Genomic DNA, 26,579 nt, shown 5'->3' with positions numbered 1-26,579 from the left:
CGAACAGCCCACTCTCCTGGACTCAGAGAGAAATCTTTTTCACACCTCTCCCAAAGACACTGGTGCCGGAAGCATGCTCTGGGCCATATGTAAGAAGCAGCTACTGCAAAGGCAGCTTTGCCAGTGTATTCCCACTGGCCCTTAAAGGGCAGGGGAAATGTCACCCTTATACCTGCTCACACTTTGCAGATTCTCCTGCTTATCATGCCACACTTGGGTACCATATTCACAGAGGTTAAGGAAGTTTTATGAAGCAAAACCTCATTGCTACATACGGAATGCTGTCCCTGAATTTGAATTTCTAAATACAGGATCTTAAATGGGAATAAGATTACTCTAAAGCTCAAATGAAATAATACAAATATTTCAAAACTTGTAAAGTGCTAAATATAAGCTATTATGTAGCTGATATAAAAACTCTGTTTTGAGAAGAAATTAAAGCCACACTGCATTGTGAAAGGAGTCCTATATCTAGCCACTAAATGTCTGCATAATCTAGCTTTATATTATCACCAGCAATTCCCATCATGTAAGAATCATCAGATTCCAAGACACTGGACTGGTTTTGTGGCTCTTCAAGGACATATAGATTTACAGAATTCTTACCTTTCTTACTTTATATGCCAGCATGGGGGCTGTATCCCCAGACTGCCAAATTTCATGTAAGCCAAAAATATCTAATATGTGAGCCACACGTAGGCAGCCAGATTTGAACTGCACTGCTCTGAGAACAGGGTTGCAAAAAAGGAGCAAGGGACTATTGGGAAAAACAGGTCCCAAGCCATTAAGTACTTTGAAGAACTATTTCAGAAAATAAAGAAAACAAGCAAATTCAACCCAGAGACTGGCACTCGGGTGTCTGTGCTCCTAGCAGCTCACCCCACTAAGAAGGTGAGCAGCTGCATTCCCACCTGCAGGAAACGCTGGGTGGTCTTGAAACTAGCCTTGTATAGAGAGCTTCACAACAATTAGCTTGGAGGTAACAAAAGTCTGAAGAGATGGGTATTTCATCAATTTTATATGAATAGTCCCGTATCAGATGTTACAGGAAATGTAGAAATGTATATATTTCTAGTTTCTTTCTTTAAATGTCAGAGTTCTGTGTTACTTTATAATTTCTTTCCCATTAAGTATACTGTAATGCAATTTAGAAAAAAAAATTAAAAACCAAAAGCAAATGCATTGTAAAGGCCTTGGATACATACGAATTTGCTTTTCAGAAAAGTTATATTTTGACCAACTCAATTTAAGATTCATGTTTTTCAACATTGAATATTAGACTTAAAAACGCAAATTTAATAGGTCAAAAATGCTACCTAAATATTTGTTTGTATTTATTAGTGAATTAAATATTTTTATGTGTTTACTATTAATTCATGTTTATTTGCTTACGTATTTGAACTAATTTAAGACTTTCAGTGAAAAAAATCTATAATTCTCACACTCAGTGACAAGTCGTTGTCAGTAAACTATTATTTAATCCAAACGATTAAAATTAAATCTCACTTATTATCAATAGTAGTGTATAATATTTATTGAATGCTAACAATGTGGCATACACTCTGGTAAGGACTTTCATAGATCACTTTAATTCCCTCCAGTCACTGGCCTACTTCTCAGCTCCTCTCGACAGTAAAGCTTATCAGAAGTCCATACTCACTGCCTCCAGTTTGTTACTGCTGCATTTTGCCACAACCCAGCTGAATACAGATTCTGTCTGCCATTTCATTCAGCTGTAAGGACATAATCTCCTGATCAGCAAATTGAAAAATCACTGTATATTTTTAATATTTCTCCACCCCTCAACAGGCATTCACAAAGTTGGACAGTTGTGAAAAAGGATTTAAAAGGCTGCGCTGCTCTCTTGTCTTCTGTAACTCTGCAATTTCCTGGTTTATCTGCATCCTTCCTTGTGGCTTTTCTACTTTATTTTCCTGAGCTGCACCTCATTCTGTCATGCAGTCAAGCTGGGAATGTCCCAGAGATCAGTCTTGGATCCTCTTCTTGCCTTCTACATCTTCCTTCCAGGGGAATTCTCATCATAGAATGCAAGCCCTATAAGGGCAAGAATTTTTAGCTGAATTTTTTTGCAGTGTTGTATTCCTAGCACCTAGAATAGTACCTGGTTCATATTACGTGCTCAATAAATACTTGTTGAACAAATGAATGAGTAACTCCAGTCTCAAAGTATATGTATCATTTATATGTTGATGGCTTTCTTTATTATTATTATTATTATTTGAGACGGAGTCTTGCTCTGTCACCCAGGCTGGAGTGCAGTGGTGCAGTCTTGGCTCACTGCAACCTCCACCTCCAGGGTTTAAGCAGTTCTTCTGCCTCAGCCTCCTGAGTCGCTGAGAAGACAAGTGTGCACCACCACACCCAGTTAATTTTTGTATTTTTAGTAGAGACAGAGTTTCACCATATTGGCCAGGCTGGTCTCGAACTCCTGACTTCATGATCTGCTCCCCTCGGCCTCCCAAAGTGCTGGGATTACAGGCATGAGCCACCACACTCGCCCATGTTAATGGCTTTCAAATGATAACCAGTTGCTTGACTTCTTCAGCTGTGAACTCTAGACCTGTGTTTCTGTTCACCTCTCACACCTCCACAGGGATGGGTAAAAAGTGTCTCCAGCTTATCATGTCTGAAACACAACTGTTAATAACTCTTAATGTTTTGTGTTCTAGTCATTCTCACCATATGACATAGTTACTCAAGTGAAAAACCTAGGATTCCTCCTTCATTTCCTAGCTTCCCAATTTAGTCCATTGGAAAGTCCCTTTAGTACTATTCCCAACATATCTCAAATCTTTTCACATTTCACCATCTAGGCTGCTACCACCTTTGGTGAAACCACCCTCATCTCTCATCTGGACTAAAACAGAGTCCTCCCTCCCCATTCTCACACTTATCTCTTCACCTAATCCACATGGGATCCTGAAGGGGCATCATCTCAATACCCTGCTTAGTATTTTCCAATGGCTCTTTGCTCCTCTGAGAATGCAATCTAAGTATCTTACCTTACCAAGACCTGTAAGATTTGAATCACCTTCAGTATCAATTCAGAATGTGAACTGGATAACAGAGTATGTCAATATCTGCAAGACTGGAACTTTTTTTTTTTTTGAGTTGGAGTCTCACTCTATCGCCCAGGCTGGAGTGCAATCGCATGATCTCGGCTCACTGCAACCTCTGTCTCCCAGGTTCAAGCGATCCTCCTGTCTCAGCTTCCTGAGTAGCTGGGATTACAGGAGCCACCACCATGCCCAGCTAATTTCTTTTAGTTTTAGTAGAGACAGGGTTCTACCATGTTGGTCAGGCTGGTCTTGAACTCCTGACCTCAAGTGATCCACCTGCCTCAGCCTCTCAAAGTACTGGGAGGTGTCAAAGTACTGGGATTACAGGCGTGAGTCACCACGTCAGGCCACATTTGCTATTTTTTAAATGAAATGAAAAATTTTTGAGATTGAGTCTCACTCTGTCGCCTAGGCTGGAGTGCAACGGCGTGATCTCGGCTCACTGCAACCTCCGCCTCCCAAGTTCAAGCGATTCTCCTGCCTCAGTCTCCTAAGTAACTGGAATTACAGGTGCCCACCACCATGTCCAGCTAATTTTTGTATTTTCAGTAGAGATGAGGTTTCACCATGTTGGCCAGACTGGTCTCGAACTTCTGGGCTCAAGTGATCCACGGGCCTCAGCCTCCCAAAGTACTTGGCGTGAGCCATCATGCCTGCAGAAAGTTTGTTATATTTTCTAGTGGAAGGTGGCAATCTCTCTCCAGAATAGCCAAGGACTAACTAATTAGATTTATTAGTTCCAGATTTTATTTCCTGAAAGCTAGTGTTTTACAAAGAGAAGGACGTGAGTAGAGGGCACTACACTGCTATTAGCACAGGTACTAAGGTAATACTTATTGAAAATGAATATGTCCATACTGTAGGACTTAAAGCAAATGCTTGAAGAAAATATTGCATTTAATACTTGAATACTTAGGAAAACTGCAGCATCAGAAATGACTACAGGCTGTTGTTATTTATCCACAATTTGGGGATTAGGTAGCACTTCTAGTTATATGATAATTTCTTTAAGACTGTCATTTAATCGGTGTATATTGATTAGTTATTACACATATTTTATGTATATAATTATGCATATTGAATGTATGCATAAACATACATTTCTCAACTTTGCCCTATTTTGTGAGTCTTTTATTTGTTTATTTGTGAAAATATTGAAATCTCCTTTTTTTTTTTTTTTTTTTTTTTTTTTTTGAGACGGAGTGTTGCTCTGTGGCCCATGCTGGAGTGCAGTGGCCGGATCTCGGCTCACTGCAAGCTCCGCCTCCCGGGATCACGCCATTCTCCTGCCTCAGCCTCCCAAGTAGCTGGGACTACAGGTGCCAGTCACCACGCCCGGATAATTTTTTTTTGTATTTTTAGTAGAGACGGGGTTTCACCATGTTACCTAGGATGGTCTCCATCTCCTGACCTTGTGATCCACCCGTCTCGGCCTCCCTAAGTGCTGGGATTACAGGCGTTTTAAATAGTCTACCCTTAGTCTCTCCTTAAGTCTCTCCTTAAAATAAGGAGATTTTAATGTGCAGGTATTCTAGAAGAAAATAGTGTAGAATACATGATTTTTACTTTTTTCATTTTTGGAACACTATTTAAAAATATAGTTTAATATTTTCTCCTGAATATTCACAATTTGACATGTATTTTATCGACTCTTAACTCACTGAAGAAAACATAGGCATATTATTTTCAAAGGTGTATGTATTCACATCCGTATGTATCCCTATAGTACATTTTAAAGACAACTCCAATTAGGAATTTTTAATTCTACTTCTTACTGTTATCTACTTTGTTTTTAAATGATATACACTTATTCAGATTGAAATTGTCAATCTCTTCAAACACTTTTAGCTTATTTTCTCTGGATTTTACATTTTAGTATATTTGTAAAAAATAACTAAAGATTTAAAGAAATTAATTCACTAATCAAGCCTGTCCACTTCACATTTTGTAGAGATAAATTAGCACACTGTTTCAGAACTCAGTATCATCTGTTTTTAAATCTTTAATATTAATATTAAAAATAAACTTCCTTTGGTGTTTTCCAGCTCTACACAGATATTTAAATGGTTTTAAATAAAAACTTTCTATTTGCTGTTAATTTGGATGTCTTTTAAAATTAATTCCTTAACTTTCTCTGATGTCTGACAATCTTTTAGACTTTGGAAATCTTTGATTAGGAAGTATATGTTAAAATAGTCAGTCATTAATTCCACATCAACTTGTTGGTTTGTATCTTCCACCAACACTAAAAAAAAAAAAAAAAATTGAAGGGAATTAAAACTTTACAATTTAAAAAATAGGAACATCTACCTCCAATGTACACCCGACATTGTTTTCTTTTGTTTTGTTTTTAGACAGAGTCTCACACTGCCACCAGGGCTGGAGTGCAATGGCGCAATCTCTGCTCACTGCAACCTCCGCCTCCTGGGTTCAAGCGATTCTCCTCAGCCTCCTAAATAGCTGGGATTACAGGTGCCTGCCACCATGCCTGGCTAATTTTTTTTTTTATATATGTGTGTGTGTGTGTGTGTGTGTGTGTATATATATATATATGTATGTATATATATATTTAGTAGATACTGGCTTTCGCTATTTTGGCCAGGCTGGTCTCGAACTCCTGAGACCTTGTGATCTGCCCGTGTCGGCCTCCCAAAGTGCTGAGATTACAGGCATGAGCCGCTGCGCCCAGCCCGTACACCCTGAATTCCAAAAGCATATTTGACTCTTAGGAAGACTCAAGCTCCATACTAAATGCAATAGAATCTAACTGAGGGTTCTGTAGAGGGTTGATAGGTAGCAGGTTGTGAATGCCACAGCTTTACTGCACTGGCATGATGTAAAACATTATCAAAAATCTATTATTGATATGAGTTTTAAAATTGTAATCAAGTTACCTCCCTTTCTGACCATTTTATACTTAGTTAACAAATATAAATAATAAATTAAATATAATAATAGTAATAAATGCAATAAAATCCCCCATAGCCTTTAACTGGGTGTACTTTACTGGCTTAACACTGTGTAGGAATTTTTCTTTTTTTCTTAACAAACATACTTTTTCTAGCTTTATTGGGGCACAACTGACAAATAAAAATTATACATATTTGGCCAGGCTCGGGGGCGCACGCCTGTAATGCCAACACTTTGGGAGGCAGAGGTGGGCAGATCACGAGGTCAGGAGTACAAGACCAGCCTGACCAACATGGTGAAACCCTGTCTTTACTAAAAGTACAAAAATTAGCCAGGCATGGTGGTGCATGCCTGTAATCCCAGCTACTCAGGAGGCTGAGGCAGGAGAATTGCTGGAACCCAGGAGGCGGAGGTTGTAGTCAGCCGAGACCGCACCATTACACTCCAGCCTGGGTTATAGAGAGAGACTCCCTCTCAAAAAACAAACAAACAAACAAAACCAAATATATATATATATACACACACACACATATATATACACACACACACACATATACACACACACACATATAAGGTGAACATGATATTTTGGCATACAGTATGTGTATATTGTGAAATGATTACTATATTCAAACTAATTAACCTATCTATCACCTTACATAGTTGCTTTTTAGTGTGATGAGGATACTTTAGAGCTACTGTCAGGAAATTTCAAGAATTTCTTAATTACTAAATTGGCTTTCCCTCAAAATTTGAAGAAAATTTTAAATTATGAATATTTTTAGGAAACACAAGTAAAATGTATTATAGAAAAATAACTTGTATTTTCACTATCAAGATTTACATTGACTTTTTAACTCATAGGATGAGTCATTATGAAAGAAGTAGATTTAAAAATTATTTTTTGACTGGGCAAGGTGGCTCATGCCTGTAATCCCAGAACTTTGGGAGGCCCAGGCGAGTAGATCACGAGGTCAAGAGATTGAGACCATCTTGGCCAACCTGGTGAAGCCCAGTCTTTACTAAAAATAAAAATATTAGCTGGGCTTGGTGGTGTGTGCCTGTAGTCCCAGCTACTTGGGAGGCTGAGGCAGGAGAATTGTTTGAACCCAGGAGGCGGAGGTTGCAGTGAGCCGAGATCCAGTCACTGCACTCCAGCCTAGGTGATAGAGCAAGACTCCATCTATATATATATATATAAAATAATGAACAATTATTTTTACTTTACAAAGGCCATATAAAAGAGTCAAAGACAGCGGACACGGTGGTTCACATCTGTAATCCCAGCACTTTGGGAGGCCACGGCGGGCAGATCACCTGAGGTCAGGAGTTGGAGACCAGCCTGACCAACATGGAGAAATACCGTCTCTACTAAAAATACAAAATTAGCCAGACATGGTGGCGCATGCCTGTAATCCCAGCTACTCGGGAGGCTGAGTCAGGAGAATTGCTTGAACCCAGGAGGCAGAGGTTGTGGTAAGCCAAGATCGGCCATTGCACTCCAGCCTGGGCAACAAGAGTGAAACTCTGTCTCAAAAAAAAAAAAAAAAAAAAAAAAGTCATAAAAATTACTAGTATTTGCTTATATTGAAAAGGTTGGGTGATTAATAAAGTACAGAGTTTATGAAGAAGAATGCAAAATTTTGGAGAAGAAATTATGGAAATAAGTATTTGATTGCTTGTCCTTAATTTTCAAAATTTTGATTTAGGTCTATTTTAAATTAAAAAATAGAAAGATCTAAATATAGACATGGAGACAGAGAGCTAGATGCTTGAATTTTAAGTTATGACTGATGTTGACATAGAGTAAAATTTTATTGATTTAAATTTCTCTTTATCTTTCTCTTAAGGGGAATATTGCTCTTTCTGTGTTATTAGAACATTCTAGAGAGGTGATGGATGAGTGCTTGTTGTGTGTTAGGACTCATTATTAGCAGTATCTTTTCATAAACATGTATTTCATTTTGTTTTACCAAATCCAAATCCTTCTGTCAGTAGTACCAGCTATCGCTAAATTGAGACAAATATGTTATTCAACCCTAGACTCTGGAAGCTAAGTAACTAATTTTTAAGATGATTGATTACTACAGAATCTAAATTTTTGCCCAAATTATGTTTTTATGAAGGTTTTCTCAAAATAAATGTTCTAGGATAAACCTCAGAGGAAAGACAAAACTCATGCAGAAGTTATTTTTTCTATATTGTTATAAAACAATAATTTAAAAATTATGTAATTTGGTAGAATAATTCTTATAACATTATTAGACAAAATATTTTCAATATTGATAACGTCTCACAATAAATGTTTCTGAAAAGTTATTATAAAATCTATATAGAGGTATCACAATAACTCATTGAGCTATAAAGTACTAATACAATTTTTGATATCAAATTCTAGTTTTTAAATTACTGACTCTTTCAAAACTTTCTTGATTCCTAAGTCACATCTTCCATTTTCTGTCTATTTGCATTGCTAAAGTTTAATTTATGCCAAGCACTAAGTACTTTGCATGTATTAACTAATTTATAGTTCTGATACTCTGTAACTTATGTACAATTATCATCCCCTTTTGCAGATGAGGATATTGAAAACAGGTGAATAACTTGCCACATTTGGGGACCCAGAAAGTTATCCCTTACAACTGCTAGCATCGTATTTTCTAGTTTAAAGACGAGGCCAGCCTCATCGCTTATATTAAGGAATGGAGAATTTTATGGCATAATCCACTCACCAAATCCTTCTGTCATTAGTCCTAATAAGTAACAGTTATTGATATTTTCTAAAGTGCCACTGTGTATAAGTCTTAGAGCGAAGTCCTGGAAGGATGCATAGATAGACTGTCCTTAAAGAAATCTAGACACTTAAAGAGAAGCGAGATGTGTTCACCAATAGAGATACGAGCAAAATGTTGTGATAACACAGAGAAAATTAAAAAAAATTAATCTGAGATGGTTGTGAGGAGAGAAAAAAAGCAATCAATGTTAAGAGGGTCTGGCATAAAAATTGAGATAACGTGCATATTTGACATCAATCAGAGCATTTTTTTAAAACAAGAAAAGTAGAGCAAGAATAAGAAATATAAACATTTATGTTAATTAAATTCTTATTTATCTTCCAAAGGACAAGGGTCAATGAAACTAAAGATAGTTCCTTTCCCTGTCCTTGAGTACACTCACATAAATACCCAAAGAGAAATAAAAATTGCCGTTACTTAAGATGAGCCAGGGCATTCATCTTTTTAGGTTAATTCACAGGACAGGGACAAGCTGCAAACCATCAGGTAGAGTGGGTGAGGCATTTCTAGTATACAGACAAGACCTGTGGAGAATCTCCAGCCTGTAGGACACTCAGATGTCAAACCGAAGGGGTAGAAGTTCACTTGAAGTCCAAAGAGCGGAGCATAACTACTTTCTGCTTTGTTAGGGTGTGGAAGGTGGTTTGCTGAAGTAATAAGTCTAGAGGTCGTTAGTCCCATTCCTTCCAGTTTTGTGTATATGATGATAGTAAATTAAATTTAAAACTTATTATTACAGATCCTCTTTGAAGTAGTGTTTGTGGTTTTTTAAAATAACTTCGGCATTAGCCTCCAGAAAAATAATGTAAGTTTTTTTTACCTTAACTTTGAGAAAGATGTTTTTTAATAAAACTTTAAAAAAAATCATCTATTTACTTTCCGAATGGATTGAGGAAAACTTATTTAAAAAGATGTGTACACAAAAAAGCTTATTTATTTATTTATTATGAGTAAGGGCACCAGGACCAACAATCACCAGTGATATGGTTTGGATCTGTGTCGCCGCCCAAATTTCATGTTGAATTGTAATCCCCAATGTTGAAGTTGGGGCCTGCTGGGAGGTGATTGGGTCATGGGAGTGGATTTCCCCATTTGTGCTGTTCTCACGATAGTGAGTGAGTTCTTATGAGATCTGGTTGTTTAAAAGCATGTAGTACGTCTCCCCTCTCTTGGTCTTACTCCTGCTCCAGACATGTAAGAAGAGCCTGCTTCTCCTTTGCCTTCCGCCTTGAATGTAAGGTTCCTGAAACCTTCCCAGAAGCTGAACAGAAGCTGCTATGCTTCCTGTACAGCTTGCAGAACCATGAGCTAATTAAACCTCTTTTCTTATAAATTACCCAGTCTCAGGTATTTATAGCAGTGTGAGAATGGACTAATTAACAACCAGCTATCAACCTACCAAAAAGTTACACTTCCAAAATTCCTTGATGTCAGTTCTGCACTAAGAGCAATCAAGTTGCCCTGCATGTATCACTCACAACAGCAGCTTTTTTGGTTTTTTTTTCAAAAAACCTTTTAGAATATAGAAAAAAAATGGTTTTTTTTGAAGTCGAAAATATATGATTACAGTAGCAAATATATTAACTGTGATTAAACCCACACATAGAAATTCCTGGTAGCCAGTAACAAGGTAAACAGGATGGATTTTATAACTCCTATAATCTTGTAAAACATATGGATTACTTTTTCAAAGGAAAAAAATTATGTGTAAGCGACATTGAACAAAATATGTAGATGGTACCCAGTGATAGTTTTATATGGTTTGTCCTATAAAGACTCTAGATAAAAATCAAGGACATCACATCAAAATTCTAATACTTGCAATTATTTGCAATATTTTTACTTGTCATTTTTTTGGTAAATAATTTGCAAACCATTTACTTAGGAAATCTATTATCGTGGGAGGCTTAGTGAATGTGGCCCAAGTTTACAGCTTTCTGGTTTAATTTGCTGTGAGGTAGTTCTTAGTCTGTCGGACAAACTACTCATACACTCCTCTAAATATTATATTTTCTACCACTTAGAGCTTTTGAAGGGAAACTAGATAGGAGAATGTGTTTATATCACTAATAAAACACGGTTTGCATGTAAGTTCTGGTTTAGGAATTAAAAATGTCTAGCTTGCAAAGGTTTATTGTAGCAGTATAAAGTGCAGCTGTAGAGACAAAATGCCAAGGTTCAAATGCAAGATTCGCGGCCGGGCGCGGTGGCTCAAGCCTGTAATCCCAGCACTTTGGGATGCCGAGACGGGCGGATCACGAGGTCAGGAGATCGAGACCATCCTGGCTAACACGGTGAAACCCTGTCTCTACTAAAAAATACAAAAAAACTAGCCGGGCGAGGTGGCGGGCGCCTGTAGTCCCAGCTACTGGGGAGGCTGAGGCAGGAGAATGACGTAAACCCGGGAGGCGGAGCTTGCAGTGAGCTGAGATCTGGCCACTGCACTCCAGCCTGGGCGACAGAGCCAGACTCCATCTCAAACAAACAAACAAACAAAAAAACAAATGCAAGATTCGCCCTGTTTTTAGTTGCAGTACTTTAGCGCCTATGCATCCTCTTCTATAAAATGGAGGTGATACTAGAGACAACTATAAGTTCTAGGCAATGATTAAATGCATATATCACACCTAATCAGTGCCGTCTAATTGAGTGCTTTTATTGTCTCAGATGAGGTAAGTTTCACATGCTGTTATGACATGAGTCAGACTGAATTCTTCTTGTAGAGAGGAGCTCCCTCCTGTACAGAGGTGAGTAAAAGCCCTCAGGGCTTATCTTTTCCTTTAAGAAGCAGCTTGTGAGCTTATCAAATTCCTGAAGATGCATTTGAATAAAAGTACAATTACACATCAAAGTATAGAACAGAAATAATTTTACACTGACACTTTCAGGGTAAGCCATCTACCTCAGCCAGGAGGGAACTATAGTTTGGAAATATTTGACTTTAAATTGTATCAAAATTACCAGCTAAACTAGCAAAAGTTAGTCATTTAATCCATTTCTAGAAACTTTAAAGAAATTGATGTACCGGAGTAGGTAGTTTAATTTAGGAAACACCAATCTGAGGTTTGGCAGAGTTGATATCAGAAATGTTTGAGTTAGCTATCACAGAACCAATGACGTGTGTATATAAACACACATGCATTGTGTATATAGATACACACGTATTGGTATATATTTATGTGTGTGTGTATATATGTGTATATATGTGCCAAATATATATCTATATATCTATATCTATATCTCTAGATATATATGTACGTGTGTGGGTGTGCATGCGTGCATGTATGTATGGAGATTTATCACATAAATTAACTCACACAGTTATAGAGACCAAGAATTATCATGATCTGCTGTCTGCAAGCTAGAAAGTTGGTGGTATAATTCGTTCTAAGTGTGAAGGCCTGAGAACTGGGGGCCAATGGTATAAGTCCTGGCCTGAGTCCAAAAGCTCAGGAGCTTGGAACACTGATATCTGAAGGGAGGAGAATATGGATGTCTCATCTTAAGCAGAGAGAGCAAATTTGTCTTTCCTCCACATTTTCTTCTATTTGGGACCACAGTGGACTGGATGATGCCCACCCACACTGGTGAGAAAGGATCTTTTTTACTCAGTCTGCTGATTTAAATGTTAATCTCTTCTGGAAACACCATCACAAACACATCCAGAAATAATGTTTTACCAGCTGTCTGGGCATCCCTTAGTACAGTTATGTTGATATATAAAATTAACCCTCACAGCTATAACAAGGCAAGAGCTTGTGAAATCTAAAGATTCAAAGAGCCAGGGAAAGGGTAATTAAGCCTATTTTATGACCTTTCAGTGGGGCTACTTAAAGCATTTCAGGAATATAGGAATGGGTCTCATTGTAAACATGGCTTAGGTGAGAAAAGATGCAATACCACTGAACATAGAGTACCTCTGTATATTTCCTAGTAGGTCCACTGGAGAACCCAGTCACTCAGCAGATCCTTCTCTTCTTTCTTTCTGGACTGAACTGCTCACAAAACTGAGGGGCACAATAATTAATGAATAAGCACTGTCACGGGTAGATTTTTTAATTATCTGATATAATCTCCTTTCTGAAATTGCCTGCTGTGACCTAATTAACAATAAGAAGAAAATCATTATATCTCTGGATACCTGTTTACTAAGCATGGATTTTTAATGATTGCCATGTTTTATCTGTCTTTAATTTGAGTCAACCCATTGGACCTAGAACATATTCAAAAGCTATTCTCAGGCACTAGGATCCAAAGGAATTCAGTAAGTATTAACTATTATTTGAGTTTGATTGAGAGGAACTAAGGAAAATTCTAAATAATCTATTGAAAGATTCTTTGAATATGATAAATAATTTGATGTTTAAACAAGAAGGACTTTGGGTGGATGGCAGCAGGAAGAGTGGAGTAAGGAACTCCAAAAATTCACTCCTGCATCAAGGAATAAAAACATGAGCAAAAATGGTCTAAATATCTTTTTTAGGACTCTGGAAATTACCTGAAGGCTTACAACGATCCAAGACACATCTATTAAAGAAAAATGGCTGAATCTGGGTAAGAACAGCAAACTTTGTGGTATTTTAATTTATCCTAATTCTACCCCTGTTTCTCCAGCTCTGCACTAGCCTTGCAAACCAGCAGCCCCAAAATCACAATGAAAACAGGGCATTCAGCAGTCACCAGAAGGGTCACAATGGGTTGATGCCTTTTCAAAACTCCATTCTCAGAGAATTGTCATCATTTGACTTATCTTGCTGTTCTCTGAAACTCTCTACTTGTGGGAAGGGTTTGTCTATATGTGAGGCAACTCAGAAATCACTCTGAACAAAGCACTTTTTTCCCCTGGGAGAAAACTATCAGTTGCAATTATTTGATATCACCTCTGTCTGAGGCAGCAATAACAGTTGGAGCAAACAAGAAGCTTGCCAAAGAAACAGCTAGAGATGAGATGTCTGTAGAGCACTTTGAAAAGCTTCTACAAATTCCTGGGAATCTAGGATTCCACAAGGCTACGTATATGCCCAGGAAACACCTAAAAAGGCCCTAACCTCTCATCTCTGGCTGATCCTGAGGCTCTGTTAAAACAGAAAGTGAAGGCTAAAGCAGAATTGAAAACTGACCAGCTGAACACTTAAGGGATGACCCAACATGTACACAGAGTGTCTCAGCAAAGACTGGAAGACCTATTGCTTTCAGGGATTTAAGGAAATCTCTGTCCAGTCATTAGCCAACCACTAAGCTAACAAATGACAGAAACAAAAGAGAATACAAATTTTAAAGGATCAGAATTAGTTCTGGAAAGTCACTGAAAAAATACATTAGAACAGCAACAGCAAGAATAATAAACCGTGGGATAGAGAATCTGATTTACAGAGTTGTCACATTATATTATTGCAGATGCCTAGGTTTCAAGAAAATAACTGTGAGGCATGTGAAGAAACAAGAGTATGATTCATGCACAAGAATAAAAGCAGTCAATAAAACCTGCCACTGAGGAAATACAGATGTTGGATTTACTATGCAAATACTTTAAATTAGCAATTTAAAATACATTCAAAGAACAAAGGGAAAATATGCATAAAGAACTAAAGAAAAGTATTAGAATGGCATCTTATCAAATAGATAATATCAATAAAAAGAAATTATAAAAAGACACAGATATTCTAGAATTAAAAATTAAAGAAATTGAAATGAGAAATTCACTAAAGGGCTTAGTAGCAGATTTGAGATGGCAAAAATAAAATTTAGTGAACTTGAAGATACGTCAATTGAGATTATCCAAATCCAAGAACAAAAGAATGAAGAAAAATAAACAAAAATCTCAGAGACCCAAGGGATAGAACCAAGCATACCAACATGCTCATAATAGGAGGTCCAGAAGCAGGGGAGAGACAGAAAGGAGCAAAAAGAATACTTGAAAAAATAATGGCCAAAATGTCCTAAGTTTGATGAAAAACAATAATCTGTGTAACCATGATGCTCAATGAATTCCACTTAGGATGAACTCAAGAAGATCCACACCTAGATGCAACATAATCAACTTCAAAAGCTAAATAAATAATCTTGAAAGCAGCAAATTAAAGTGACTTTTTATGTCCACAGGATCCTCTTGTTATTACCTTTATGTGCAAGTTAGCTCTTGTAACAGACAATTTCTCAACAGAAATCATGCAAGTCAGAAAAGAGTGAGGTGACTGACTCAAGGTGCTGAAAGAATAAAACTATCAAATGAGAAATCTATATCCATCAAAGCTACCCTCCAAAAATGAAGGGAAAATTAACATATTCTAAGATGAACAGAAACTGAGAAAACACACTGCTAGCTGACTTGCCCTAAAATAAATAATGAAGGAAGACATATAGGCTGAAATGAAATAGACAGTAACTTAACTCTACAAGAATAAATAAAGGGCACTAGTAAATATAACTGCATAGCTAAATGTAAATGACAATAATAATGCAGTTTTTAAATTTGTGGCTCATTTTTAATTCTATCTAATTTACAAAGAAAACTACATGAAACAATAATTATAAATCTGTGTTGATGGGCATTTAATGTTTGAAGGTTAAATTATACAACAATAGCACAAAGGAGCAGAGAGTGAATGAGACTACACAGAGCAATTTTTTGTGTACTATTGAAATTAACTTGGTATCAATAAGAAATAGATTATTATAAGTGAGTATGTTAATTGTAAATTCCAGGATAGCCACTAAGAAGATAAATGTAAAAAATATAGTAAAAAAGAAATGACATTGGATTTAAATGGTACACTAGAAAATACCTATTGACACAAAAAATATTCTTATAATAGAGAAATAGAATAATAGAGAAATGAAAAAAGACGTGACATGTAGACACAAGACATAAACAAATAGTAAAATGCCATATGTAATAAAATATGAGCAATTACCTTAAATATAAATGAATTCAATTCTAAAATCACAAGGCAAAGATTGGCAGACTGGATTAAAAAATACGATCCAACTATATGCTGTCTATATGACACATGATGTTAAAGAGGTTGACACAAAGAGGTTAAAAGTGAAAAGAATGGGAAAAATACTGACAGAAGTGAAGAGAGAAATCGACAATTCATCAATACTAGTTGGAGACTTTAATACCCCAATTAGAGTAATGTGTATAACACAGACATAAGATCAACCAGAAAATAGAATGCTTGAACAAAACAATAAACCAAGTAGACCTAACAGGCATCTTATATAACAAAACAACACCTAACAATGGCAGAAGGCACATTCTTTTTAAGTGTGTATAAAACCTTCTCCAGGATAGTCTATGTATTATAAGAATTTTCAATAAATCCCCAAATACTGAAATTATACAAAGTGTTCTATGACCACAAAGGGTGACACTTGAAATCAACAATGGATAAAAATGTGGGAAATTCACAAATATGTGAAAATTAAACAACAAAATTCTAAATAATAACTGGGTCCAAGAAGAAATCACAAGGGAGTTATAAAGTACTTTGGGATGAACGAAAATGAAAACACAATACACTGAAACTTGCGGGGTACTGTTAAGGCAGTGCTTAGTGGGAAATTCATAGCTATAAACATCTATATTAAAAGTGAACAAAGATTTAAAATCAATAACCTAATGCAGGAACAGAAAACCAAATACCACATGTTCTCACTTATAGGCGGGAGCTAAGCATTGATTACACATGGACATAAAGACGGGAACAATAGACTCTGGGCACTGGGGACTTTTAGAGGTGAGAGGGCCAGAAGAGTCAAGGGTTGAAAAACTACTCATTGGGTACTATGCTCACTACCTGGGTGATGACAGGATTATTCATATACATATCACTCATGTAACGAACCTGCACAGGTACTCTTTGAACCTAAAATACAAGTTGAGGAGAAAATAAAATCTTAAAAAAAAAAAAAAAAGTAAACTAAGCCAAAAGCGAGTAGAATGAAGTAAATAATAAAGATTAGGGTGAAAATTCATGAGTTAGGGAATAGAAAAGAAATAAGAAAAATCAATGTGACTAAAAGTTGGTTCTTTGAAAATGACAAATCTGGCAAATCTTTAGATAGCCTGAAGAAAAAAATAGACACAAGACTCAAATTACCAAAATAAGGAATGAAAGAGGAGACGTTACAACTAACATTACAGAGAGAAAAAGGATCTTAAAGGAGTACTATGAACAATTGCCTGTGGACAAATCAGATAACCTACATTAAATGAGCAGATTCTTAGGAAATCATGACCTACCAAAAACTATATAGGGAAGAAATAGAAAATCTGAGTAAATCAGTAAGTAAGGATATTGAGTTATTGATTTAAAAAAGCTGCCATTTAAAAAACATCCAGGTCCAATTGGGGCGGAGCAAGATGGCCGAATAGGAACAGCTCCAGTCTCCAACTCCCAGCGCGAGCGACACAGAAGACCAGTGATTTCTGCATTTTCAACTGAGGTACTGGGTTCATCTCACTGGGGAGTGCCGGACGATCGGTGCTGGTCAGCTGCTGCAGCCCGACCAGCGAGAGCTGAAGCAGGGCAAGGCATTGCCTCACCTGGGAAGCGCAAGGGGGAAGGGAATCCCTTTTCCTAGCCAGGGGAACTGAGACACACAACACCTGGAAAATCGGGTAACTCCCACCCCAATACTGCGCTTTAAGCAAACAGGCACACCAGGAGATCATATCCCACACCTGGCCGGGAGGGTGCCACACCCACGGAGCCTCCCTCATTGCTAGCACAGCAGTCTGTGATCTACCGGCAAGGCGGCAGTGAGGCTGGGGGAGGGGCGCCCGCCATTGCTGAGGCTTAAGTAGGTAAACAAACCTGCTGGGAAGCTCGAGCTGGGTGGAGCTCACAGCAGCTCAAGGAAACCTGCCTGTCTCTGTAGACTCCACCTCTGGCGACAGGGCAATAACAAACACAGCCGAAACCTCTGCAGACGCAAACGACTCTGTCTGACAGCTTTGAAGAGAGCAGTGGATCTCCCAACACGGAAGTTGAGATCTGAGAAGGGACAGACTCCCTGCTCAAGTGGGTCCCTGACCCCTGAGTAGACTAACTGGGAGACATCCCCCACTAGGGGCAGTCTGACACCCCACACCTCACAGGGTGGAGTACACCCCTGAGAGGAAGCTTCCAAAGCAAGAATCAGACAGGTACACTCGCTGTTCAGAAATATTCTATCTTCTGCAGCCTCTGCTGCTGATACCCAGGCAAACAGGATCTGGAGTGGACCTCAAGCAATCTCCAACAGACCTACAGCTGAGGGTCCTGACTGTTAGAAGGAAAACTATCAAACAGGAAGGACACCTACACCAAAACCCCATCAGTACATCACCATCATCAAAGACCAGAGGCAGATAAAACCACAAAGATGGGGAAAAAGCAGGGCAGAAAAGCTGGAAATTCAAAAAATAAGAGCGCATCTCCCCCGGCAAAGGAGCGCAGCTCATCGCCAGCAACGGATCAAAGCTGGACGGAGAATGACTTTGACGAGATGAGAGAAGAAGGCTTCAGTCCATCAAATTTCTCAGAGCTAAAGGAGGAATTACGTACCCAGCGCAAAGAAACTAAAAATCTTGAAAAAAAAGTGGAAGAATTGATGGCTAGAGTAATTAATGCAGAGAAGGTCATAAACGAAATGAAAGAGATGAAAACCATGACACGAGAAATACGTGACAAATGCACAAGCTTCAGTAACCGACTCGATCAACTGGAAGAAAGAGTATCTGCGATTGAAGATCAAATGAATGAAATGAAGCGAGAAGAGAAACCAAAAGAAAAAAGAAGAAAAAGAAATGAACAAAGCCTGCAAGAAGTATGGGATTATGTAAAAAGACCAAATCTACGTCTGATTGGGGTGCCTGAAAGTGAGGGGGAAAATGGAACCAAGTTGGAAAACACTCTTCAGGATATCATCCAGGAGAACTTCCCCAACCTAGTAGGGCAGGCCAACATTCAAATCCAGGAAATACAGAGAACGCCACAAAGATACTCCTCGAGAAGAGCAACTCCAAGACACATAATTGCCAGATTCACCAAAGTTGAAATGAAGGAAAAAATCTTAAGGGCAGCCAGAGAGAAAGGTCGGGTTACCCACAAAGGGAAGCCCATCAGACTAACAGCAGATCTCTCGGCAGAAACTCTCCAAGCCAGAAGAGAGTGGGGGCCAATATTCAACATTCTTAAAGAAAAGAATTTTAAACCCAGAATTTCATATCCAGCCAAACTAAGTTTCATAAGTGAAGGAGAAATAAAATCCTTTACAGATAAGCAAATGCTTAGAGATTTTGTCACCACTAGACCTGCCTTACAAGAGACCCTGAAGGAAGCACTAAACATGGAAAGGAACAACCGGTACCAGCCATTGCAAAAACATGCCAAAATGTAAAGACCATCGAGGCTAGGAAGAAACTGCATCAACTAACGAGCAAAATAACCAGTTAATATCATAATGGCAGGATCAAGTTCACACATAACAATCTTAACCTTAAATGTAAATGGACTCAATGCTCCAATTAAAAGACACAGACTGGCAAACTGGATAAAGAGTCAAGACCCATCAGTCTGCTGTATTCAGGAGACCCATCTCACACGCAGAGACATACATAGGCTCAAAATAAAGGGATGGAGGAAGATTTACCAAGCAAATGGAGAACAAAAGAAAGGGGGGGTTGCAATACTAGTCTCTGATAAAACAGACTTTAAACCATCAAAGATCAAAAGAGACAAAGAAGGCCATTACATAATGGTTAAGGGATCAATACAACAGGAAGAGCTAACTATCCTAAATATATATGCACCCAATACAGGAACACCCAGATTCATAAAGCAAGTCCTTAGAGACTTACAAAGAGACTTAGACTCCCATACAATAATAATGGGAGACTTCAACACTCCACTGTCAACATTAGACAGATCAACGAGACAGAAAGTTAACAAGGATATCCAGGAATTGAACTCATCTCTGCAGCAAGCAGACCTAATAGACATCTATAGAACTCTCCACCCCAAATCAACAGAATATACATTCTTCTCAGCACCACATCGTACTTACTCCAAAATCGACCACGTAATTGGAAGTAAAGCACTCCTCAGCAAATGTACAAGAACAGAAATTATAACAAACTGTCTCTCAGACCACAGTGCAATCAAACTAGAACTCAGGACTAAGAAACTCAATCAAAACCGCTCAACTACATGGAAACTGAACAACCTGCTCCTGAATGACTACTGGGTACATAACGAAATGAAGACAGAAATAAAGATGTTCTTTGAAACCAATGAGAACAAAGATACAACATACCAGAATCTCTGGGACACATTTAAAGCAGTGTGTAGAGGGAAATTTATAGCACTAAATGCCCACAAGAGAAAGCAGGAAAGATCTAAAATTGACACTCTAACATCGCAATTAAAAGAACTAGAGAAGCAAGAGCAAACACATTCGAAAGCTAGCAGAAGGCTAGAAATAACTAAGATCAGAGCAGAACTGAAGGAGATAGAGACACAAAAAACTCTCCAAAAAATCAATGAATCCAGGAGTTGGTTTTTTGAAAAGATCAACAAAATTGACAGACCACTAGCAAGACTAATAAAGAAGAAAAGAGAGAAGAATCAAATCGACGCAATAAAAAATGATAAAGGGGATATCACCACCGACCCCACAGAAATACAAAGTACCATCAGAGAATACTATAAACACCTCTACGCAAATAAACTGGAAAATCTAGAAGAAATGGATAATTTCCTGGACACTTACACTCTTCCAAGACTAAACCAGGAAGAAGTTGAATCCCTGAATAGACCAATAGCAGGCTCTGAAATTGAGGCAATAATTAATAGCCTACCAACCAAAAAAAGTCCAGGACCAGATGGATTCACAGCTGAATTCTACCAGAGGTACAAGGAGGAGTTGGTACCATTCCTTCTGAAACTATTCCAATCAATAGAAAAAGAGGGAATCCTCCCTAACTCATTTTATGAGGCCAACATCATCCTGATACCAAAGCCTGGCAGAGACACAACAAAAAAGAGAATTTTAGACCAATATCCCTGATGAACATCGATGCAAAAATCCTCAATAAAATACTGGCAAACCGGATTCAGCAACACATCAAAAAGCTTATCCACCATGATCAAGTGGGCTTCATCCCTGGGATGCAAGGCTGGTTCAACATTCGCAAATCAATAAACATAATCCAGCATATAAACAGAACCAAAGACAAGAACCACATGATTATCTCAATAGATGCAGAAAAGGCTTTTGACAAAATTCAACAGCCCTTCATGCTAAAAACACTCAATAAATTCGGTATTGATGGAACGTACCTCAAAATAATAAGAGCTATTTATGACAAACCCACAGCCAATATCATACTGAATGGGCAAAAACTGGAAAAATTCCCTTTGAAAACTGGCACAAGACAGGGATGCCCTCTCTCACCACTCCTATTCAACATAGTGTTGGAAGTTCTGGCTAGGGCAATTAGGCAAGAGAAAGAAATCAAGGGTATTCAGTTAGGAAAAGAAGAAGTCAAACTGTCCCTGTTTGCAGATGACATGATTGTATATTTAGAAAACCCCATTGTCTCAGCCCAAAATCTCCTTAAGCTGATAAGCAACTTCAGCAAAGTCTCAGGATACAAAATTAATGTGCAAAAATCACAAGCATTCTTATACACCAGTAACAGACAAACAGAGAGCCAAATCAGGAATGAACTTCCATTCACAATTGCTTCAAAGAGAATAAAATACCTAGGAATCCAACTTACAAGGGATGTAAAGGACCTCTTCAAGGAGAACTACAAACCACTGCTCAGTGAAATAAAAGAGGACACAAACAAATGGAAGAACATACCATGCTCATGGATAGGAAGAATCAATATCGTGAAAATGGCCATACTGCCCAAGGTAATTTATAGATTCAATGCCATCCCCATCAAGCTACCAATGAGTTTCTTCACAGAATTGGAAAAAACTGCTTTAAAGTTCATATGGAACCAAAAAAGAGCCCGCATCTCCAAGACAATCCTAAGTCAAAAGAACAAAGCTGGAGGCATCACGCTACCTGACTTCAAACTATACTACAAGGCTACAGTAACCAAAACAGCATGGTACTGGTACCAAAACAGAGATATAGACCAATGGAACAGAACAGAGTCCTCAGAAATAATACCACACATCTACAGCCATCTGATCTTTGACAAACCTGAGAGAAACAAGAAATGGGGAAAGGATTCCCTATTTAATAAATGGTGCTGGGAAAATTGGCTAGCCATAAGTAGAAAGCTGAAACTGGATCCTTTCCTTACTCCTTATACGAAAATTAATTCAAGATGGATTAGAGACTTAAATGTTAGACCTAATACCATAAAAATCCTAGAGGAAAACCTAGGTAGTACCATTCAGGACATAGGCATGGGCAAAGACTTCATGTCTAAAACACCAAAAGCAACGGCAGCAAAAGCCAAAATTGACAAATGGGATCTCATTAAACTAAAGAGCTTCTGCACAGCAAAAGAAACTACCATCAGAGTGAACAGGCAACCTACAGAATGGGAGAAAATTTTTGCAATCTACTCATCTGACAAAGGGCTAATATCCAGAACCTACAAAGAACTCAAACAAATTTACAAGAAAAAAACAAACCACCCCATCAAAAAGTGGGCAAAGGATATGAACAGACATTTCTCAAAAGAAGACATTCATACAGCCAACAGACACATGAAAAAATGCTCATCATCACTGGCCATCAGAGAAATGCAAATCAAAACCACAAGGAGATACCATCTCACACCAGTTAGAATGGCGATCATTAAAAAGTCAGGAAACAACAGGTGCTGGAGAGGATGTGGAGAAATAGGAACACTTTTACACTGTTGGTGGGATTGTAAACTAGTTCAACCATTATGGAAAACAGTATGGCGATTCCTCAAGGATCTAGAACTAGAAGTACAATATGACCCAGCCATCCCATTACTGGGTATATACCCAAAGGATTATAAATTATGCTGCTATAAAGACACATGCACACGTATGTTTATTGCAGCACTATTCACAATAGCAAAGACTTGGAATCAACCCAAATGTCCATCAGTGACAGATTGGATTAAGAAAATGTGGCACATATACACCATGGAATACTATGCAGCCATCAAAAAGGATGAGTTTGTGTCCTTTGTAGGGACATGGATGCAGCTGGAAACCATCATTCTTAGCAAACTATCACAAGAACAGAAAACCAAACACCGCATGTTCTCACTCATAGGTGGGAACTGAACAATGAGATCACTTGGACTCAGGAAGGGGAACATCACACACCGGGGCCTATCATGGGGAGGGGGGAGGGGGGAGGGATTGCATTGGGAGTTATACCTGATGTAAATGACGAGTTGATGGGTGCAGCACACCAACATGGCACAAGTATACATATGTAACAAACCTGCACGTTATGCACATGTACCCTACAACTTAAAGTATAATAATAATAAATAAATTAAAAAAAATAAAAAAAAAATAAAAAACATCCAGGTCCGAATGGGTTCACTATGAATTGTACCAAACATTTAAGGAAAAATTAACACCAGCCCTTTTCAAACTCTTCCAAAAATAGTAGAGGAGGAACCACTTTCCAATTCATTGTGTGAAGCCATTATTACTGTGACACCAACACCAGAAAAGAATATCACAAGAAAAGAAAATTACTGACCTATATTCCTTATGAATATAAACACAAAAATCCTCAGCAAAACAGTAACAAACCTAATCCAGCAAGATATACAAGAGATTATACACAATGACCAAGTGGAATTTATCCTAGGCATACAAGGTTTGTTTAACATTCAAAAATAAATCAATCTCATGCTTCATGTTAATTGAATAAGGGACAAAACCCACATGATCCCTTCAGCAGATAATGGAAAAGCATTTGACAAAATCCAAATCCTTTTACAAGAAAACATTTCACAATCTAGGAATAAAAGGGATTTTTTTTTCATCTATAAAAAAGCACTAATGGGAAGGACATCTGTAAAAAAACACAACTAACATAATATTTAATGTTGAAGTAATGAATGATCCTAAGATCAGACAAAACGTTAGGGTCCACTCTCATCACTGCTATTCAATTTTTCCCTTGAGGTTCTAGCCAGAGAAACTAGACAAAGGCAATAAATAAAACACATGAAGATTGAAAAACATGAGGCGATCTGTATTCACAGATGACATGATCTTCTATGTAGAAAATTCTAAGAAATTCACAAACATAAAACTATTCAGTTCAGCAAGGTTTCAGGATGCAAGAATGGTATACAAAAATTACTTGTATTTGGTTGGGCACGGTGGCACACACCTCTAATCCCAGCATTTTGGGAGGCCCAGCCAGGTGGATCACCTGAGGTATGGAGTTTGAGGTCAGCGTGGCCAACATGGTGAAACCCTGTCTCTACTAAAAATACAAAAATTAGCCATCTCTGGTGGCTCGTGCTTGTCATCCCATCTACTCGGGAGGCTGAGGCAGGAGAATCTCTTAAACCTAGGAGGTAGAGGTTGCAGTGAGTTGAGATCATGCCACTGCACTCCAGCCTGGGCGACAGAGCCAGACTCCGTCTCCAAACAAACAAACAAACAAACAAACAAAATTGAATTTCTAATGGCATCAAAAGGAATGAAATGCTTAGTAACAGGTTTAAGAAAAGTGCAAAACATACACTTAAAAAAATAAGAGACATTAAAAAAATTTACACCAATCTTTTATGAACTATTCCAAAAATAGACGAAGAGGGAACACTTTCCAATACTTCTATGTGGCCAGTATTCCTCTGACACCAAAATCAGACAGAAATATCACAATGAAAGAAAATTACAGACCAATATTGCTTATTAATATAAACACAAAAAGTCATCAGTAAAATAGTAACAAACCTAATGCAATTGTCAATATAGAAAATTATGTTATCTATGAATACATCAAATACCTAATAAACGTGAATAAATTAAAGACCTAAAAAATGGAATGACATTCTGTGCCAATAGATTTGAATATAATATTATTAAGATAGCAATACTCCATAAACTATTCTACATTTAATGCAATCTGTATCAAAACTATCAAATAAGAGCTGATTTTTTTTCCAGGAAATTAAAAGCTAAAATTTATACAATAGAATATTATTCAGCTATGAAAAGAAATGAAGCTTTGATACATGCTACAAGACGGATGAACCTTGGCAACATTATGCCAAGTGAAAGAAGTCAGACATCAAGGCCATGTATGGTATGATTCCATTGATATGAGATGTTGAAAAGAGGCAAATCCTATTAGTGGTTGCCAGATATTGGGAGAATAAAGTGTGGGAAGTGACTTCTAATTGGTAAAAGGTTTATTTTTGGGTGACAAAAATGACTGGAATTAGATAGTGATTGTGATTGCATAAATTTGTAGGTATACTAACATCTATTAATGTGTAAAATTTTAAAGAGTAAATTTGATGGTTTAAGAATTATAATTTAAATGAATGAATGAATGAGTTGAATCACTAAAAAATTTCCACCAACCTTTGACTGCCATTTCATATCTGTTTTCTCACAGCTAGTAATCAATGATAAAATATAATTATTTGAGTCACAGGTGACTACAAATGACAGTATATACTAAGTCTGCTATGTGCTAGACTAAATATTGTATTTATTATAATTGTGAATTGACATGATACAATTCTAAGAAGAATGTCTTGTGCTTAATTAGCATTTTTTTTACATCACCGAATTGTTAAAATTCTTTAAAGCTCTTATTTTTAAGTTTTGGGAAAAATTTATTTTGGTAACTATCTTTTGCATTAGCCCAATTATTCCCAGGTAAGGGCATCTTCAGGGCTACTATAAACCCAATATTAGAAAACAAAACAAAACAAAATTCTGTATAAAACAATACTTACCTCATTATTAAACTCTAAGCTAAATTCAAATGTAGTCATTCTGATAGATTAAGTTCATATTTTGACAGTAATGATTCATTGACCTTTTATAGCAATTAGGGGGTAGCCATGAACTATTTCATGTCATCAGGGAACTCAATTATTGTGGTCAATTATTTGCCAAATGTTAGTGACTTTTCTGTGTGTTTGCATAAGGAAGTTTATCATGTCATGTTTGGAATTGAAATGCCTTTTCCTAGTTGGATGATAGTGTTGTGCAGTAGGCATTTATGGACTTTTTGGTAGATTAATGTGGAATACAGCAATATAATACATCTATACAACAACACATTTCTAGTTGAAGCAAGCACTTCTGTTGATTTTTGTGAATAGTACTTGTATTAGAGCTGGTAAATCAAATGAAACGTTCCCTTGATCTGGATATTTTCTAACAATGCCAAATTAAACAAATTCAAGAGAATTTTTTTATCTGTACTCCTAATCAAGGCAAAGTTTTTAACTTACAAACCTGAAGGTTTTCCTCTGTGAATTCATGTTTACCCTTGTTTACCTACAGAGTGACCTGTTGGTGGATATAGTAGATATTCATAACTATAGAGACTATTAATACTAATTAATCAGAAATAGTATATTTACTATTGTTGCTGAATATATGCTTAATATAATTTAAATAGTAATAATATGTCAAACATTTGTTGAAATCTTTTTCAAAGTGTTTTGCACGTGTTGATGTCTTAAAGGTGATGTAACTAAGTTACAGAGAGGATAAGTAAGTTGCCTGATGTCACCCAGACCATCAGCTAGTAAGCACTTGAGCTGACGTTAAAATTTCAGTAGTGTGACTTCAGAGGCTATTCT

The 26,579-nt window shown here is 37.4% G+C and overlaps 1 non-coding gene across 1 annotated transcript; it reads right to left on the bottom strand.

The window, feature by feature from the left end:
• Positions 1–10,145: 10,145 nt before the first annotated feature.
• Positions 10,146–10,279, bottom strand: LOC114680011 (U11 spliceosomal RNA). The gene has a single exon (XR_003732088.1). It is a non-coding gene; the product is annotated as a U11 spliceosomal RNA (small nuclear RNA).
• Positions 10,280–26,579: the final 16,300 nt, after the last annotated feature.

Source organism: Macaca mulatta, chromosome 7, assembly GCF_049350105.2.
Source record: "Macaca mulatta isolate MMU2019108-1 chromosome 7, T2T-MMU8v2.0, whole genome shotgun sequence".
Classification (NCBI taxonomy): Eukaryota; Metazoa; Chordata; class Mammalia; order Primates; family Cercopithecidae; genus Macaca; species Macaca mulatta.
The sequence above is the reverse complement of the archived record's forward strand: the minus strand, read 5'-3'. Positions and strand labels throughout refer to the sequence as shown.